The 20,813-nt window shown below is 36.8% G+C and overlaps 1 protein-coding gene and 1 non-coding gene across 6 annotated transcripts in view; one reads left to right on the forward strand and one right to left on the reverse strand.

Annotated features, from left to right (window-relative positions):
* Positions 1-20,813, reverse strand: part of Prorp (protein only RNase P catalytic subunit) — a 126,069-nt gene that overhangs the window by 39,423 nt on the left and 65,833 nt on the right. The gene's annotated exons all lie outside the window — the stretch shown is intronic.
* On the forward strand, positions 5,852-5,980 carry LOC141422253 (small nucleolar RNA SNORA30/SNORA37 family). Its single transcript, XR_012446851.1, has one exon. It is a non-coding gene; the product is annotated as a small nucleolar RNA SNORA30/SNORA37 family (small nucleolar RNA).

A 20,813-nucleotide genomic window follows, 5' to 3' on the forward strand; every position in this document is an offset into this window, starting at 1 on the left:
TAGGGCTGGCAACATTGGTGGATCTGGGTAGTGTGCCCACATTTCTCTTAACATCCCCCAAGGTAATTATTGTTGAGCTTTTTGTTAGTTTTATGTATTTTTGTTTCTCGAGTTTTGTCCTGAAGTTCTTGAACTAAATCTGTAATCCTGTTGGATATACACCAATTTTCAAGGTCACAGTCTACAAAGACTGGAGTTTGGGCATGGGTTCCTATTGAATAACATCTCTAAATCTTCTAGCTATTCCTTGATGAACATGATTCCTTTACTCCATGATCTCTGGCCTTTGCCGTTAGTGAGGGACTCTTGAGTTTGGCATACTTTGATTCATGGTTCAGGTCTAGTGACTAGCTATTATTGTTCTTGACTAACAGATGATGAAAGATCTTTTTATTTGTGTTTGGAGAAGGTTAATGTAATATTAAGAAATGACAACTAAAAATTAATATTTAAAGTTATATTCAAGTTGGAAATGCTGCATAAAGTAACTAGGAAAAGAAATACAAATAAAGTGAATGAAAGAAAGTTGCTTCAAGTGAGTTCATTTTGTGAGGTTTGGATGAATTTCACTCTAAGAGACCAAGAAAACTTGTATATATATAATCATGCAACTATTACTGGTTATCTCTAAAGAGGGAGAATGGATGTCTTTGAGATAAACAGATATAATTGTGATTATCAAAAAGGAAGGAAATACGGATCTTCAATATCAGAACACCAGCTCAGACTACAGAGAGCCAGGGAGTAATAACATAATCAAGGTTATACCACAGACATGGCTAGTAAGACTGCCATGGGGTCTCTGCCGGTGGACCCTCACACACTGCACACATATATAAGCACATACACAGAGACACACGTCTACTCCGCAGTCACAGAATACTAATCTCCACTGCTGTGACAGTGAAATGTCTCTTGACCAAATCTGTGTCTTTATACTCCTTTTTCCAGAGTCAAAACCCTAGGAAAAAGAGCCCAAATAGTCAAGCATGGATCTTGTGTTTGCTAGTTTCAGGGTTAGGGCCAGGATGACTAAAGCACCCACTCACCTTTGGTACAAAATTTAAAGTGGTATCAAAAACCTCACTAATAAAGATAACCAGTATTTTAATGTAATATGTTATCTTATTTTTATTTTTTTAATGCAAAATCAAAATTAATGCAAAAAAAAATACATGAGGAGCAAAACTTAAAGTCACTATCAGTAACAGTGCTATGCTAAGCCATACTGGATCCTGAGGCAAAAGGAAGATCAATTATATTAATCCTGTCTTTCTTTAAAGTTTTCATATTTGTTCATTCTGGATTATTTTTACATTAATTGCATATATAAATTAAAATAAATATAAAATAAATTTATATGCATTAAAATATCTCAATCACTGAGATTGAGATTGAGATTGAGATTGAGATTGGCATTCCCTTAAATTCTGCAGCTGAGACAAGTGCCTCACTCTTTTTACCTCAGCCCAGCCCTGCCCAGAGGCCTAGAACCACCTTTGATTCACCCGATGGAAGGCATGGCTCTAAAACAGGAAGTGGGTATGGATGCTGAGCAGCCAGAAACCCAACAAACATCCTCTGCAAACTTATGGGCATTTGCACCTGTTGCTCCCTCCGCCTGGAATGTGAATACATCTGCCTCTTGCTTCTTGAGTTTTGGGTTTTGGATAAGTTTTATTTTTATTTTTGGGGATCAAACCCAGGACCCTATGTAGATGTCATTTCTTTAACACTGGTTTAGGAATCCCTCCTTGTGCTCCCACAACATCCTATACTTAAGCTTACCAAACTACTTATCACAGTGTTTTGTAATTTATTTGTTTACACTTCCCCAGATTTACAATCTCAGATGACATGGATTCTAGGCTACTCATCCCTGCATCGTTCTAATACCTAACAGAGTGCTTGGCACATATTAGACACTCAAAATTATTTGCAGAATGAATGGAATGAAGTCATTAACACAAGGGAATAATTGTTTAGAATCTGGGCATGGTGGCACATACCTGTTATTCCAACACCTGGATGCTGAGGCCTGGGGGGGGCGAGGTCACAAGTTTGAGGCTGGCCTGTGTTACATAGTGAGACCTTGTTTTAAAACAAGGTGTAGTGGGGGGTTAGGTCTGGGGAAATAGTGGGGATATAGCTTAGTGGTAAAGTGCTTGCCTGGCATGCACAAGGCCCTGGATTCAATCCTCAATGCTAAAAAAAAAAAAAAAGTGTCTAGGGCTAGAGGTATGGCTCAAGAGGTAGATCACCTGCTTAACAAGCTCAAGGCCCTGAGTTCAAACCTTAGGATGCCTACCCTTCCCCACCCCCAATCTATTTGGTTCCTGTGTAGAAGAAGGGTGAAATTGCTACTTCTCAATCTTTTTTGTCTGCTCCCAACCCTCCTAGAGGAGACTGATTACATTCCTATCACAACAGGCTCAAAATAGCATGAAATAGGTTCCTCTATGAAAGGAATGGCTCAATACAGGAAGTGCTTAAGGATTCTGGACAGCCAGAAATTCATTAAGTCTGGGGGATTTTTTATGGTAGTGGTGGAAAGGATCTGATGCAGTATCAGAATGGTAGAGAAGCAGTATATGTTTTATCCTCCTTTAACTTGAGAATCATGGCATCAGTCCTTCTTATCCCCGATACCTGTGCAAGAGAGACTTGGAGCCCTGTGTCAAGAATTATCCCAGAAGAGACTTTGGCTCAGTATAAAAAAAATTTTCAACCTTGAGAGCTGTTTATAAACAGAATGTTTACAGATGTAAAACAATTGTGCCACAAATGCAAACCCTGCAACTCTTTGTCAGAGGGGTTGAAAGTGGGGTGAGATAAGGCAGATGATGGTGAAGTGGGCTGAACAGTAAAGCTCATAAAGCTATGTCCATGTCTGAATGTTGGGAACCCATGATGTCACTTTATTTGGGACATTACCCAAATGTTACCAAGGCAATGTTACCTCATTTTCAGATGGTACCAAGTTAAGGATCTACTGACTAAAAGCATCTTGGAATACTAGAATGGGTACTAAATCTATGACCTTGTAAGAAACAGGAGAGGCACAGACACAGGAGAAGACAGCCATGTGAAGGTGGAGGCAGGGGAGAATTTAGGCAAGTAGACTTGTAAATCTAAACATCTCTAAATCTAAAAATCTCTTTCTAGTCATTTCCTGCCTAGCGGAAAACAAAACAAGAGAGTCCATGTGGAAAGTTACCACTTAGGAAAGTTTTTCAGAAACTGTTTCTAAAAACTGATACCTTTATTCTGTAGGCAATAAAGAAGATGTATTTTGATATAAGCAAGTACACAGACACATAGGAATTTGACTATAAATTAACTAGGGATGTTAGAAAGTTCTTAATTTTAGGACAACTGGGTAGCCATATGCTAAAGAACAAATTTAGACTCGTATTTCATGTCATATAAAAAAATCAACTCAAATAGATTAAAAGGTTAAATGTAAAATAAAATCAGGGGGAAAAGGCATAAATCTCTGTGATCTTGAATTAGGCAATTTTTTTGAGGTATGAAACTAAACATGCCAATAACAAAATAATTGACATCATCAAGCTGGGCATCGATGGCTCACACCTGTAATCCTAGTTACTTGGGAGGCTGAAATTGGGAGTATCGAGGTTTGAGGCCAGCCTGGACAAATAGTTCAAGAGAACCCCATCTCCAAAAAAAACCAGAGTAGAATGGGCTGAGGTGTGGCTAAAGTGGTAGAGCACCTGCTTTGCAAGTGTGAAGCCATAAATTCAAACCTCAGTGCCACCAGTAAAAAAAAAAAAAGAAAAAGACAAAACCAAAAACAAAACTGGATTTTTTTATCTTAACTTTATGGAAAGAAACTGAATGAGACTACTAAAAAAAAAAAAAAAAAAAAAAGAGTGGAAAGTCAGGTGTGGTGGCACACACCTATAGTTCCAACTATTTGGCTGAAGTGGGAAGATGACTTGAGCCCAGGAGCTGTATACTAGTCAGAGCAACATAGATCTCATCTTAGAAAAGAAAAGAATGTAAAGAAAATAAAAAGGAGTATAAATATATTAAAATATTAAAAATGGCTATATGTAGTGAGATTATATTTTTCATTTTCTTCTTTGAAATTTTCTTATTTTCCAGATTTCATAAAACACACACTATTTTACAATTTTAAAAAGCTTAAAAAAACACATCAAGAGTTGGTCTATATGACCTCATTTAAGTCAGGATCTAAGCACTGGTTCTCAAAGACTGTAATCTGAAGACACAAAATTAAGCTGATTTTCTACCTCTATACAGTTCCTTTCGAGAAAATGCTAAAGTACTAGGAAATCTCACAGTGCCCTCTTATGAAAAAAATGCATTTTTTTTTTTGCTGGGTGTGGTGAGTCACTCATGTAATCCCAGCACTTGAGAGGAAGAGGTAGGAGGATCCTTAGCGCCAACCTGGGTAACAAAGCAAGATCAAGTCTCCCAAGAAAAAAAAAGAAAAAGAAAAAGCATTTTTCTTCACGGGGAACTCACTTGAATCACTGTTTTTAGAGCTGAGTCTTTAAAAATGATTCAGTCTGAGATCCTTACTTTATACATAAGAGAAATGGAGTTCAAAAAAGAAAAAGAGATCACCCAAAATCATAAAAGGACACAGCAACAGAACTAGAAAGGAGCCTCCAATCTTACCCAGAGTGTCACTGTTCAGAGCTTCCATTTTTTATTCAATAAACATTTTAACAATTAAAGAAATAATGCTCTACCAATCTTTAGTAAGTCTGAGGTCTATACTCTGAAGGCACTCTAGACACCCAGTCATTAAAAGTCTTAATTAATTTTTTTAGCTGGGGATCAACCTAGAGCTTTGTTTTTTCCTTCTTTGAGATGGAGTCTCACTATGTTGCCCAGTCTGGTCTTGAACTTCTGGATTCAATAGATCTTCCTGCCTCAGTTTCCCAAATGCTGGTACTAAAGGTGTATGCCACCATGCCTAGTATTATTTTAGAAAAAGATATCATTTCTTGCTCACTGTTTAATACAAATCAGAGTAAGAAACTGGGCATTGTGGTACACAGCTGTAATCTCAGCTTCAGGAGGCCAAGGTAGATGAACCTGAGTTCAAGCCCTCCCTGGGGCTTAAAAAACAACAAAAACACCCCCTCATCCACACACATATATCAAAAACAGAGTAAAAACTTACAAAACCTCACAATCTTTGTATTTATCTGCTAAATAATCCTTCATCTATAAAGAAAGAGCAGGGCTCTTCCTGAAAGCAGCCTGAAGTGAGCTGTGGAAATAGTTTGCTGTTCACTTAACCCAGAAACCCCACAAAATCAGGCAAATCAAGATGTTCAAATCCATGTGTTGACTTGAAGAACATCAGAGAAACTACCCAGGCCATCGATGGTATGCACATTCACAAAGCCACCAAGTATCTGAAAGATGTCACATTAAAGAAGCACTCATTACAATGGGAGAGTTCTGCCCAGGACAGTGGGGCTAGATACAAGGTCTATGGCCCAAACAGAGTGCTGAATTTTGGCACTCATGCTTATAAATGCAGATAGTGATGCTGAACTTAAGGTTTACATTGTAGGTCACCTGCTCATTGAATATATCCAGGTGAACAGCTGTACTTAGAGCTCATGTTCAGACTAACTCAGACATGCACTCCCAATGCCCCACCAAGATGATCCTCACTAAAAAGAAACAAACTGCTCCCAAACCTTAAAAGAGAAGTCTGCAGGGAAGAAAACCACATCCCAGAAGGAAAAAAACAAAACAAAACAAGATTTTTTTTTTAATGGCACGTGAATACATTCACTATAAAACAAGTGCAAATACGTTTTGTTTTTAAAAAGCAATAGGGTTAACACTTTTGCAGGTCCTCTCCTAGACAGCGGGGCCAGGGTTTGGTAGCTGGTGCTGAGAGAAAACCCTTGATTGCATCCTTGCCCTGGAACTGTACCAGTGGCAGTTGTCACTCAGTGGAACAGGAAAAAAAAAAAAGCAACAGGTGATGAGAATAAAATAATTTAATTCTAGGAAACAAAGTCTTACTGAGAAGAAGCTCAATTTTTTAGGGCTTGTGAGAAAATGTGTGATCATACCGCTGAGCTAAGGTACCAGGACATCGTTATGAAGCAGCGTTCTATAATGCCACTATTTACACTGAATTATGAGTGGCTACTCATAAAAAGACACAGTACATCGCTCTTTTCTCAAAATAAAATAAACCCGGCCATTTTAGCTTTTAACAATTCTCCTACTCCTGGATCTGAGTAGTACTACTGTTTCCCAGATAGTATTCTCTGAAAGAAATCCTGTTTTCTCCTTATTTCAAGGATGACTGACAAAAAAACAAATGGACATTCTGACAAGGGATACATACAGAATTATATGTAGCTTTTTATCATTGTCATTAACAGTCTCTAAAGTGTACTAAACAGCTGCAATGTACATAGAATATTTTTTTCTTAGATGATAAGTTACCTGTTTATTGATGAATCTATAAAAAAGAATCATCCATTCTTTTGACAAATATTTACTGAGCCAGGCATGGGAGAACACTTCTGTAATCTCAGTACCCGAGATGCTGAGGCAGGAGGATCAAGAGTTCCAGGCCAGCCTGGGTTACCTCGCAAGACTCTATTTAAAAAAACACTTTTTTTTTTTTTTTTTTGAGATACTCGGTATTGAACTCAGGGCTTTGAGCTTCCTAGGCAAGACTCTACTGCCTAGCCCATGCCCCCCATCCAGAGAAAAACTTTAGAAGTAATCTTTACAGTGTTACCCACTTCAAAATGTTCACCAGCTCCCCTATGGCACTGAGCCAATCTTACATATGTCACAGCTCATTACAATGCAATGGGAGTTGAGCATGAGGCTTACCATGACTTGATTTAATTTACCAAAGAAAATGGGGAAGGGACTGTTTTCTCTTTTTTGCAGAAGTTTAGCAGGCATCTCTTAGTATTCCAGAAATCTAAATTAATTTATTTATCCAATATCATGTTAGGTATTTCTAGTTAGTCACATGTGTTGATTTTTAAGATAACTGATACTTATCAACACGGGCCTCTTCCTGTAAAATTTGGTCACGGTCAGAATACTAGTTATTCTTGTCATCCCTGCTGACTTCCCAGACTAAGACTTCTCTACATGCTGTTTTCTATCTATCTTTCTTTCTTTCTTTTTTTTTTTTGTGGTACTGAGGCTTGGGGTTTGAACTTAGGGCCTTGAACTTGCAAGGCAAGCACTTTACAACTTGAGCCACACTTCCAGTCCTCTATTGACTGATTAAGACTCATAACTACAAGCTGAAAGTTAAAAACAAAAAACCATGTATGTATTTGAAGTCAGACATTTTATATGACTTTTGACTTTTCCTCATCTATTTTCTAAAAGAAATATAATTGAAAGCAGAGAATAAGATGAAACATCTTCATTATCCATAATTAAATGTTTTGCTAGTAGAAAAAGGAAAAATATAGATGTCTTTTGACAAATAACTGATGAGGAGTTAATTTACACTTTATAGATAGTAACATTTTTCTAGCATTTCAGCCTAAGATCTTTCTTTTAGGCAAATAAAGTAAAAATTGAGTTTGCAGAATCTTATTCTTTTTTCCATTTGAGTGTGTGTATATGTTGTTTTATAAGTATTAACCACCACTACAATCAGAAAATAGAAAAATTTTACTATTAATCATTTTATTTTTACAATTCTGTGCTGGTTAATATTTTAGCACTAGCATTTATTTTTATTTGCATAATAGAAACTTAAAACTCTCATTTCTTTTAGAGAAGGTATGCTAGCAAAAATAAGAAAAGATAAACTGGTGGCATATAAAACTAGAGGAAGGACAGAAAAGGAATAAAATAATTCAACATTGCTAAAGGGAATGTAGTTCAATTGAGGATAGATGTCAAGAAATCAAGAGAAATTATTAAAGGAAAAAAATCCTAAGAAGTTTCTCACAATGTAATAAAATTAAAAATGACTTCAACACAAAAGGGTATAATTAGGGTTGGCTGCAATGAACACCACCATAGTAGTACCCCTTTTACCCATGGTGTCACTTTCTGTGGTCAACAGTGGTCCAAAAATATCACATGGAAAATTCCAGAAATAAACAACTCATAAGTTTTAAATTGTGTGCTATTTTAGGTAACATGGTGAAATCTCTTAACTGGAGGACCAAAAGGGACATTGTCCATTATTAAATACCACTATCAGGCTACGTATAGTAGTGTCTGAAGGAAAGCAGTCTCCAGGGAGACAGTAAACATTCTGTAAGTCTGAAATACACTCTGAGTCAAACACTCACGTAACATCTTTTTGTGTATCCTCCACATGCATACACTGTGCTGAATGTTAGCGATTTCTAGTACAAAAAACACTCCCTACTATCAAGGAGCTTAGATAATTACAATTATGTGACTGGTGCTATGACAGAGATGATTGCAGGTGCTCAGAGAGCACAAGAAGAAGCCTAGTGCCCAGACTTGAGGACTTGGTGGGGATGGGCAGTGCAGGGTTAGGGAAGACCTGGCGAGGACTCCCAAGCTAAGCCCTGAAGAGCCAGAAGAACTTAACCAACTTTAAGATGCTACATGTTACAAAGGCACAAACCCATGGTCATAGCACAAGCTTGATCAGGATGGCAAAATGTGAACATTTTCTATTTTGAAATCGTGTTAATACCTAAGTTAAAGCAAACAAATGAAAATCACTGATAATCTTCCCTTAATTTCTGAGGTTGCTTTTCTCTGTTAGTAAAGCAGATGTATATGGAAAGCTGGTAAGCACCATACAGAGAAAATAATGTGTCATTAAACTTAGGATCTGGCATCAGAAAACCTGGGTTTAAATCCCAATTCTGATGGGCAAGTGTTTAAATTTTTCTAATCCTCAGTTTTTACATCCGTAAAATAAAAATAATACTTTATGTAAACTTTTATAAGGATTAAATAAGATTATATATGTATGTATACGTATAGTATTCAGAAGTTCTAGGTATACATAAATTTTTTTTTGACAAGGTCTTGCAATGTCCAGGCTAGCCTTGAATTCATGATCCTTCTGCCTAATCCTCACAAATATGGGGATTATAAGCATGCAGTACTATGCCCAGGTATCAATTTTCCTTTTCTGGGCTACCCAAAAAAATCCCCTATTTCACACCACCCCCAAAAGAAAAAGGTAATGGGGCCATTACCAATAAATTAACTGGAAATACCATAAAAGCCTAATACTTCTGAGCTGGATAGAGAGACTAATTTGAACTATAGGAAAATCTAAGAAATCTACATACAGAAACATAGAAATCTATGCAGTTCCCGTATGTGTTACTGTACAGTTAACATGTTGATCATATTCTGTCTTCTGTAGACACTTGTCTTTTTTTTTCTTATTTCCCTTGAGGGATTATAAAACTTAAGGACTGAGGCTACTTCTTTCACTTTTGCACTTTTTCTCTATTTACTCATTCACTTATTTATGTATGGCAGTACTGGGGTTGGGCCTCACACTTATTATACAAGTACTCTACTGCTTGAGCCACATCCCCAGCCCTACTTTTATTTTATTTGCAGGACTGGAGAATAAACCCAGGGCTTCAAGCATGCTAGGCAAGGGTTCTATGACTGAGCTACATCCTCAGCCCCATCTTTGTATTTCTGATTTCACCCAGCACAAGAAGGAACGCAGAAAATATTTGATGAATAAAATGAGAACAATGTTCAGATCAATGTATTGCGGGGGGGATAAGTGGAGACAGACTAAATAAATTTAATACTTTTGTAGTACAACAATGCTTATCCAAAAGATATTAAAATCATAAAGTGATTAAAGTATGATGTACTAAAGAAACTGGACAGTATTCTTAGGAAAGGAAACTTTGTGACTAGGGAGGCAGAGTCTGATGTACACCTTCAATTTGAGCACATAAAACTACATGTTAGGTCTTGTGGTCCCATTGACCTATTTCTTTTTCAGTAGAAAAAAACATTTTTTTCTCATTTCTTTCACAAATTTTCTCCCCACATGACTTTCCAGTAACATGACCATGTGACATGAGTATTACTTTTAACAAAGGTTTAAAGTGGAAGAAAAAAATTGAAAAGAAGAAAGGTAAGTAAGCAGAATCTTACCCCAAAATACAAGCTTTTGCTCTGCAGGAAGTTTTTTGTGGTTGCCAGATAATGTAGATAATAGATGTCATTTGTGAAATACAAAGCTCAAGGTAACTACATAAGATGCACATATTAAATAATTCAAAATTTAATGAGCCAGTTCAAGAAATAACCTTAGGATGTTCATGTTTTTTTTTTTTTTTTACTTCCTTCCTTAAGACGGGGTCTCACTATGTAGCCCAGGCTGGCCTTGAACTTGTGATCACCCTGGGTCAGCCTCTCCTGTGCTGGGGTTATAAGTGTGCACCACCACGCTCAGCTCATGCTTTATTTTTCTTTTGTTATTACTGCCTCACTGCAATAATAAAATGATCAATTCTGCCAAAAGAATATTTTTAGACTAAAATTTGGATGTCATTAGTGGCATGATCAAGCTAAATCAAGTAAGGCTTACATTTACATTAATACACAATTTCTTTGCTTTGTAGACTAATCTTAGGAATGGCTCAAGTGTTAGAGTGCCTGCCTAGCAAGTGCGAGACCCTGAGTTCAACCCCCCATTATTTCCTCCCCCCAAAAAGAACAGTCTACTACTTAAAATTGCTTTAAACTTATTCCAAAAGAAGTCCAGAAAGCACCAAAAAAATTCTGAATATCTGTTATAGCTTTTAATGTAATAGGTGAGTAAAGACAACTTCAAAAGTTCAGAAGACAATTATGCTTTAAGTCATTATTTCCCCTAATATTGTGAAGGGCTAATATGTCCTTCAAGATACTCTATGTAGGAGCTGGGGCTATGGCTCAAGTGGTAGAGTGCCTGCCTAGCAAGGATAAGGCTGAGTTCAAACCCCAGTAGTACCAAAAAAAAAAAAAAAAAGTCATTATCCTGTCTTGGAAAATAACAACTGTATTCTTCCCTATATACTTTTCCATTTAAGACTAATTCCTCAACCTGTGATTTGCTCTTATGACCTTCTACTATCCACCTCACACTACCATTCACCCATCTTTTCCATTTGGTTTCAGACCCCCTCACTTGACCACACATCTCATCCCTCTATGGACAATGCCCTAGTTCTACCCTTCCTGATGTACACTCTCAATTTCCTTTACTCCTCAACTCACCCCAATCTGACTGCTGGTCCATTACCTTCACCTCCATAGCTCACTCCATGGTCACCCATCATTTCCATACTACAAAATTCAGTCACATTTCCTGATCTTCACTCCCTGTAATATTTCTACAACATTTTACAATGTATGTTCTGCTTTTCTTTCAAATCACTTTCTTCCAGAGCTGGAGGAGTGGCACAAGCAGTTGAGCACCTACCTATCAAGCATGAAGCCCAGAGTTCAAACCCCAGTACCACTGACAAAACAAAAACAAACAAACAAAAACACTCTCTTCCCTTGGCTTGGCTGCCATACTGCCCTTTTACCTCCAACCTCTGTAGCTATTCCTTTGTCTCCTTTTTGTGGGTTTACCCTCTTCGATACAAGAGTTAAGTGTTAGAGTTCCTTAAAGATCAGTCCTAGAGTTTTTTCATTCTCATTTCATATAGCTTTAATTATTTCCCACAGGCATGTGAGTCAAAAATTTCTATCTTTTGCTGGGCACCAGTAACTCACTCCTATAATCCTAGCTACTCTCAGGAGGCAGAGATCAGGAGGATCATAGTTTGAACCCAGCCCAGGCAAACAGTTCGTGAGACTCTATCTTGAAAAAAAAAATCAAAATAGGGGCTGGTGGTGGGACTTGAGGTATAGGCCCTGAGTTCAAGCCCCAGTACTAAAATAAATAAAATAAAATAAAATATAAAATAAAATAAATTTGTTTTCTTTCAATCCCCAGCACTACAAAAGAAAAAAAAAATCTATCTTTTCCTCAGTCCTCTCTCCTGAACACTAAGCCAATATGCCTACCACCTAGTCAGTATTTGTTTTTAGATACTCCAAAGGCATCAAACTCAACACATCTAGGACTATGGGCACGGCTCAAGTGGTAGAGTGCCTGCCTAGCAACTCTGAGGCCCTGAGTTCAAACCCCAGTACCACCAAAAACCAAACCAAAACAACAAACAACCCTAACACATCTAAACCACACTCATTATCTTTCCTCCAGATCTTTTCCAACTGTCTCAGTAAATGGCACAGCCATCCGTCCAGTTAAACAAATCAGTACCTTGATGGCATCTTGACTGCCTTCTTTTATTCACACACTCCCCATTTGGTTCATTACAAATTTTAAATTCTCTTCATTTAATTTCCTAAATATTTAAACATTCATCTCCTTACCATCTAGTCAGTTCTCCTTCTTTTGTCTTTCTGTGCTTAATTATAGGTGAATTTCTCAATACCAATTTCTGTTCTATAAATTCTCTCTCCCACTGTGGCCAGTCTTGACTTTATTGTGTCTGTTTCAGTGATTTTCATTCACAATTTCTGACTGATTCTTTTAAACATCCACTGTTATTTTTTTTCATTGCACATTTTCTTGCTTTATCTTAAATGGAATTTATTAATTTGTATCTGAACATATTAAATATACTTAGTTTAAAATATCTGAAACTCTCACAGAATTTATTTCATCTATAAATTTATGCTTTCATTATTGATTTTGTTGGTTGTCTTTCTTAGCATTTTGTTTACATTTTGGAAATTTTGGTTTGCAGACTCATTTTCATTTTGAGTCAGTTTGGGTTTACTTCTTTCAGATTCTCTCTCTTAGCTCCTAAAAGTTTTTTGGAATTATTTGCCTTCCTAGTTCCTGAGTACTGTATTGATATTGAGACTATCACAAATGCAGTGAGTGGCAAGTTGCTAGGCTATTTCTTGGGTTCATTCCTGGGGCTTATGGCTAGTGACAAGCAACACCTCAAATGGTAATTAAAAGGTTTTTTTCCCCCTACCTCAGCCTCTGTTGCTACTTTGAGAAATCCCTCTTGCTCTAGCTTTAAGCAACAAATCTGGCTTTATCACCATCTTATGTGGTATACACTCAGTGTCGAATATTACTCCAAAACAGTTGGGTTTCCTGCTTCCATGCCTATTCCAAGATTCATGGTTAAGCATGCCTATGTTTCCAGCCCTACTCAAGATTTTATGTTTCCAATGTTTTGTTTTTGACCTTAGAAATCTTTTCAGTTTTCTATTTCTACATTTCCTTTATCATTGCTATGTATCTGGAACAGAGGTGATACACAAAAGTGTGAATTTATAGAACCACCTTGATGGAAATCACTGATCCACTTTCTATAATAGACCCAGAATTATACTTTTAAAATGCAAATCTGAATATGTTAATCCCTATCATTTAGTATAAACACATTCCTGGCCCCTTTCAGCCACTATGCTCCCCCTAATAGTCTCAGTCCCTTATACTTGCTATGTTCCTCCCACCATAGGACCTTGACACATCCTTCTTTCCATCTTTGTTATCCTTCTTTATTAGCAAACTCTCGCTCATCCTCTGATTTCAACTTAGTTGCCATTTCCTTAAGGAAATTTTCTATCTCATTGTCTAGGTCAAGTATTATTCTTAAATGCCTTCACAGCACCATGTACCTTTTTTTGGCATCACTTATATTAACTGCAATTTTACATGTACTTCTGTGGTTATTACGTTAATGTTAATCACAAATTCCAGGGATGTGATGATACATCCATGTTTAAAACTGCATTCAACCTAGCTGTGGAAAGACTGAAAGAAATTTCAAACTCTTCAACATGGAATTTAAAGTACTCCAAACCAGAGCCATAATCAACCCTTACAACTTCTACTTAAACTACTGCCAATCAAGTAAGCAATGCTTCACCTACCAAAGTCTTCTCACTATGCAAGTATGCCTTTCTTTTCTACCTCCAAACACTCAGGCTCAAACCTTGGCCTCTGCTTAGAATATCTTCTCACTAACTGTCTGATGAGTTCATCCCAGATGGCACTTCTTCACGGAGCCTTTCCTAATTTCCTTCTTTGCACCTCATTATGGTGTCAGTATACTTCCTCTTACTGTTATTTGTCTCCTCTCTTCTAGTTTGCAAGTTTCTTGAGGGCAAAGACCATAAGGTCATTTCTAGAGTAATACTACAATTACTTAGTATTTGTTGAATTGAATTTGGGCACAGATAATTAAACTTTTTTTGTTGGTCTATAAAAGATAATTAGAAAGTGACTATGCAGTAATTAAACCCCATCAAACAAAATGTTTGTAGAGTAAAACAAAACCTTTTTGATTTTGAATTATATTAAAATGTTTGGTTGTTCTGTATATGTTGTATTGAAATAATAACACACGAGGAGGACAACAGGACATATTTTATGATTTCTAAGGTGGCACATTTGCAAACAAATCCCTTTTGATATTGTCTTAGAATATTCTAATTTCCAAACAGAGTAGTAAGAATAAAAACTTAAACTTGTAAAGAGTTCTTTTGAGGCGGGGATTGCAGTGGGGCATTAAAGAGAGGATGGAGTTGCCCCTACTGGAGCTAAGACAACATACAGTTTAGTGGCTCCAATGGCACTCTCTTATTTAGAGACCATGCCATATACCAGGGAAAATGTGGACAGCGGTTTCCTTGAATACCAAGTCTAAGTACTTGGGTTGGTAGATTGAAGGAGAGATGAAGGACATAAGGATAAGTAATCATAGAATACAAGGCCTAGAGGATACAGAATAGAAAATCCAATGGAGGACTAGGGGTGTAGTTCTGCGGTAGAGCACTTGACCTGGTATTTTTGAGGCCCTGGGTTTGATCCCCTACCTGGCACCCTAAAAAAACAAAAAAGAAAAGAAAATCCAAAAGATATACAAAGAAAGAAATAAATGGAAAAGTAGCAGAACACAGAAACAATGAAAAAAGCTGCTCACCTGTTCCAAACAGGGACATACAAAAAACAGTCTCTACCTGCAATTATTTATTTACTTAGTTAGGTGGTACTGGAGTTTGAACTCAGCTTTAAGCTTGCTAAGCAGGGGCTCTACCACTTGAGTCATGCCTCCAACTCTTTTTATAACCTTTTTAAAGAGAATTCTTACATGCTTGAAACAATTGTCAGAGAATAACAAGCAATCTTCAAATGCTAAAGTGATCATTTCAATTACATAAATAACTAGGCAGAAGTGCCAATTTCACTAGCTCAGCTTACCAGGGAAAAACACAGGTATAGCTAACAAAATTAATGCAAAATAATCAAAAGTTTTGAGTATGGAAAATGAAGTATGGAAAAAAGTTCTCAAGTTCTGAACTTACCACAGAAGGGGTAAGTTCTTTTGTTTGTAACTCCACTGAGTCTAAAAATAAACCTTTATTATTTTCCAGATTATGCTTTTTAAAAGCTTATTATTTTACAAAAACTAGTACTATACAAATATGTGATATTGAAAGCCAGCATTCTATACAGCCCTCCCTTCTGGAGGTAGCTAGTATTATCAGTGGATGGCTAACAACCACTTTTTCATTACTTAAGACACAGTACTAGAAGAGCTGCTCTGAACAAGTTTATACTAAGTATTTCAATTTCTCCTTTTATTTCTACTCTTCCTACTCTGTTTAGGAGACAGAAGGAGAAAAATCAAAATACATGGTGACCCTCCAAAACAGGCAACCAACAAAATTAATTCCTAAAAAAAACAAAATCATAAGGTAACTGGACAAAATTGTGATAAGTGACCAAAACAAGTGTTGCTTGATTTTGAAAACAGAGCAAAAGTAGATAAATACTATCTTTTCCTTTACTTGTTCTCAATAATCAAAAAAGGGGATAGCATTTTTTTTTCCTCCAGAGAGGATCTAAAGCACCTACCTGATTATGCATTTTAACTTTTTAAGAAACAATGTTGGGGCTGGGTGTGGTAGTGAAAGCCTGTGATCCTAGCACTTGGGAGGCCAACTGGGCTACATAGAGAGACCCTATCTCAATTTTTTTTTTTCAGTACTGGGGTCTCAACTCAGAGCATCAGGCTTGTTGGGGAGGCACTCTACTACTTGAGCCATTCCACCACCCCTTTTTTATGATAGGTATTTTCAAGATAGAGTTTTGTTCTCAAAACTATTTTCCCAGGCTGGCTTCAAACTGTGATCTTTCTGATCTCTGCCTCCCAAGTAGCTAGGATTACAGGTATGAGCCACTGGTGCCTGGCTAAAAAAAAAAAAAACTCTTAAAAAAATGTACAAAATGAGGCATTTGTAGTGCCAGAAAGTCAGAAAGTACAAACAAACAAGAAAAAACACCTACATCAATGGCAGGTCAAAGAGATGCATAGAAGGCAACAAGAGCTCCCAATGGCCAAAGCTGCAGCAATTTGAGCAGCAAAATAAAGCAGTATTAGATCATAACCCAAAATACCGAGACTATCAATGAGTCCACAGTATTAGAAGTAAATAAAAAGTGTATGGGTGAAAACGGACAAATTTTCTGTGCAGAAGAATTCCAAATGATTTATGCAAATATACTCACAGGTCACTGACAGGGACACTTTCTGGGAACTACACTGATAGGTGATTTTTGTCATTGTGTGAACACCGGAGAGTGTATTAACACAAATTAAAATATCACTAGGTGACTTGATCCTCCAGGAGCACCACTGTACATGCGTTCCACATGTGGCTCGTGGCTTTCCTCTACCCTCGAGGAAGTGGAGGGAGCATAACTCCCCCGGCTCTCAGTGAGGGCTGGCAATGGTGACTTCCTTCTGAAAAGTTTACAGTAGGGAAAGGTAAGGGGGGAAAAAAAGAGAGTAAGGAAAAGGGGAAAAGTTAAGCTTACAATGGAGAAAGGTGATAAACAGTTCCTCAACCAGGCGACCAAGGTTAAAATCAACTACGATAAATCGTGCTGACAGTACCCACACAGGTAGGCTCATGAGAAAAATATTACACAACTCCCAGCTGAGGGACACTGTCCAAAATACCCGACCAGTACTCCTCAAAGTTGTCAAGGTTCATCAAAACTCAAAAAAGTCTGATATAAACTATCATAGGAATAAGGAGCCCAGAGAGACACAATGACTGAGTAAAGTGGTATACTGGTAGGATTCTGGAAAAGGTGGTAAAAACTAAGAGACATTTAAAGAAAGTGTGTACACACAAGGTGTCAATACTGGCTCATTAATTGTGACAAATTTTAGTACTGTAGCATACTAAAATATTAATGATTGAAATAACTAGATATGGGGCATTATGAGAACTCTCTTTACTATTTTTTGCTACTGTAATATAAATCTGAAACTATTTTAAAATAAAAATCTTATTTATCTATGAAAGGAAAAATATATAATTTTCTTGGATGGGGAGAATAGCTATCATAAGTCAACTCTTCCTGACTTAATAAAAATAGTGTAATACCAATAAAAAGAATATTATTGGACTGGAGGTATGGCTCAAGTGTTAGAACACACGCTTTGCAAGTGTGAAGCCAAGTTCAAACCTCAGTACCACAAAAAAAAAAATCAAACTATATCTATTTTGTTTTTGTTGTTGTCAGGGTCTTGCTATGTAGCCTAGACTGACCTCATACTTGCAATCTTCCTACCTCAGCCTCTCGAATGCTGAGACTACAGTTATGTGCCACCATGCCCAGCAACTCAAAATATTTTTTTAAAAACAGCAATTTATCTACTAGTTTGATATCCAGACTAGATATTAGATCAGTATGGCAGCAGAGTAGAGTTGGGATAAGAGTCTGTGGTATGGACTGCATGGTTTAAATAATGACCTTACCATTTATTAGCAATATGGCAAGTTCATTTAATTTTTCTCAGCATTAGCTTCTTCACTATAAAATGAAAGTAGTAATAATTACGTAAACTCCTTATGGAGTTGTGTAGATTACATGATATAATGTACATAAAATACTTAGTACCTAAAATAGTAGATCAAACTACTAGGTAAAATCACTTATTTTGTGGTGCGAGGGACTGAACCCACAGCCTTCTGCATGCTAAGTATGCATTCTACCACTGGGCTACATTTCAAAATTATTCTTTAAAAAAATACATTTAAATCAAGTATTGTGGCACCCGCCTATAATCCTAGCACTCAGGAGGCTGAGGCAGAACAATCCAGAGCTTAAGCCAGCCTGGGCTACATGGTGAGATTGCCTCAAAAACCCAAATCAAGCCAAACCAGGCAACAACAAAATAAAATGAAACAAAACAAAACCATGAACAGGATAAACCATGAATAGAACTAGTGGTTAAAGACATTCCAGTGTGTGGGTGTGTACATATGCAGGTGTGGGGAGAACTTGGCCAATGTCTACAGCCTGGCATCCTTACAGAAAGTAACTCATTAAAGACAGGGGTTAATTAGAAGTAAAAGAATAAGGAGCCAAATGTTATGAGATGTTCTCAATCTGATCACATGTCATAGCGATAACCAGGTAATGGACACTGAAATAAAATTGCTAAAACAAAATGCTGGAAAGCAATAAAGAACTGGTACACATCTGATTTTATAAACATGGAACTGCTATAGTTTTGAGATTTTCACTTTCAAGTTCTTATTTTGGTAAAAGACTGATACTCTTAAAACTATAATTTGCAGGGTTATTTTGGTTCATTTGAAGAGGAACTGCTGTTTCCATTGTCTTCTAAGCCTAAATTCAGGAAGATTTCCTATTATCTGGGTTTCCTGCCATACATAACATGTGTAGCTCTTTCTCTGCAGAGAGAGATTATAATTGGAACATAGATATATAACTGTGTATAAAAGCATTTTAGGTACTTATGGTTCAGACAAGAACAAATAAGGAGGAAGACACTGTTAACTGATTAAATGTCAGGTTGAGTTTATAACTTCTTTTTTTTTACATCAAAGAAATAGTACTGTCTTGGTCATTTGTGCTTTTATAACCAAATACTTGAGACTGGGTAATTTATAAAAAACTGAAATTTATTTCCTTATAGTCCAGAGGCTGGGGATTTCAAGATTAAGGAACCAGCAGGTTCCCTGTCTAGTGAGGATCCCAGTCTGCTTGGGTGGTACTTTGCATGATGTATCCTCAGTGGAGGAGACAGAAAGGAAAAAGGAGCTGAACTTACTTCATCAAACTCGTTTATAAGTGTGCTAATCCCATGATGACAGAGCCCTCAAAGCCTAATCACCTCCTAAAGGTGCCTCCTCTTAATACTGCTGCACTGGGGATTAAGTTTCAACATGAGTTATAGAGGGGACGCAAGCATTCATATCATACCAAATGTTCACCATAATTATTTAACAAACATCAAAGGCAATTCTGATACTGGAACTCATTCATGTATCCCTTCAAAGTGATTACCACTCAGCAGGGATATTAGGGATATACAATTTCTTTTATTAGACTTAAAAAAAACTGCAATGAAATAATTTTTTTTTGGGTAGGATTGGGGTTTGAACTCAGGGTTTCAGTGTTTACAAAGCAGGCACTCTACTGGTTGAGAAACACCTCTGGTCTGTAATTATAAATTTCTAAAACAAGGTCCAGCACTGCTATGGATTACTATGGATCAGAAGTGGAAAAACAAGCTCACTCATTTTCCAAACGGGTCAAAGGACAGGAGTCCTGCTATCAAGTCTATTCAACAACTCCTAACATTAGTGATAAGAGTTATAAGGCCTGTTTAGCAACTATGGGGGCCTCTTTCATGCTTATACACCATTCTTCTGACTCCTTTTCTGCCAGTTCTTACACAATCCATTCACCTCGTCCTTTCAAGAATGTTGTGAACACCATTCAGAGTGCCCATGTAGCCCCGCACCATGAGATCCCACAGAAGAAATCCCTTTGGTTCCAATGAGGAATAATGGTACTTTCCATGAACAATTTGTGCCTATTTAATCTTATGATTATGTGATCCCTACAAATTAATGAGTATTAGTAGAAATGGCTCACTTGGAAGGTGTACCAGAATTGTGTATGTCTTCAAAACTTCCCCATTCTCCAAGGTTCTGATCTCTCTTCTTACTCTGCTCCCAGCCCACCTCTTTTGACAACCTCTTTAGATAAAGACAGACATTTATACTGGGTATGGGAAGTGCTTATGAATGATGTGTAGGCAGATAAAAGTATGAGCTCTTGCTCTTAAGTGTTCAGGTTTCATCTTCAAGTTTGTGGCTAGAACTTACAGCCAAAAAGAGATAGAAATCATGTATGCATTTTTGTATACCATTCTCAAACCTTTTCTTTTCCAAGCTTATTTTTTTTCTGACCACTTTTTCTTATTTTAACTTTATTTTTTTTAAGCTTCTTTCAAATCTGTTTATTTTCAGCATTGCATATATTATTATAACCATCTTTCATCTCTTCTGGAACAAAATGGGGATTAAAATGATCTATAAATAAGGAGTACTCATTTTGGAGAGGGGTAAATACAATAAGGAACTATACACGCTTCCTAAATCTATCCAGAAAAAAAATTCAAATCACCACATAACAACAACAACAACTACACCACAAAAAATCTTCAGGTCTCCACTGACCTTCATCAACTAATCTTAGTTGTTTCTGAGCAGGAGATAAGTCAGCCTTTACAATAATAAAAAGCATGAAATAGATACTATTTTTAAAGGGGAAAAATGTTGTTTTAAAATTAATGCTTTCAAAAAAACCTAATGATTAATAAGGTGCTATCACTATAGTAATTTGGTAAGAATGATTTACGTAGGCTGAAAAAAAAGGCTTAGGTAAATTTACTACTTACTTTGGAACTGTA

Source organism: Castor canadensis, chromosome 3 (genome assembly GCF_047511655.1).
Source record: "Castor canadensis chromosome 3, mCasCan1.hap1v2, whole genome shotgun sequence".
Taxonomy (NCBI): Eukaryota; Metazoa; Chordata; class Mammalia; order Rodentia; family Castoridae; genus Castor; species Castor canadensis.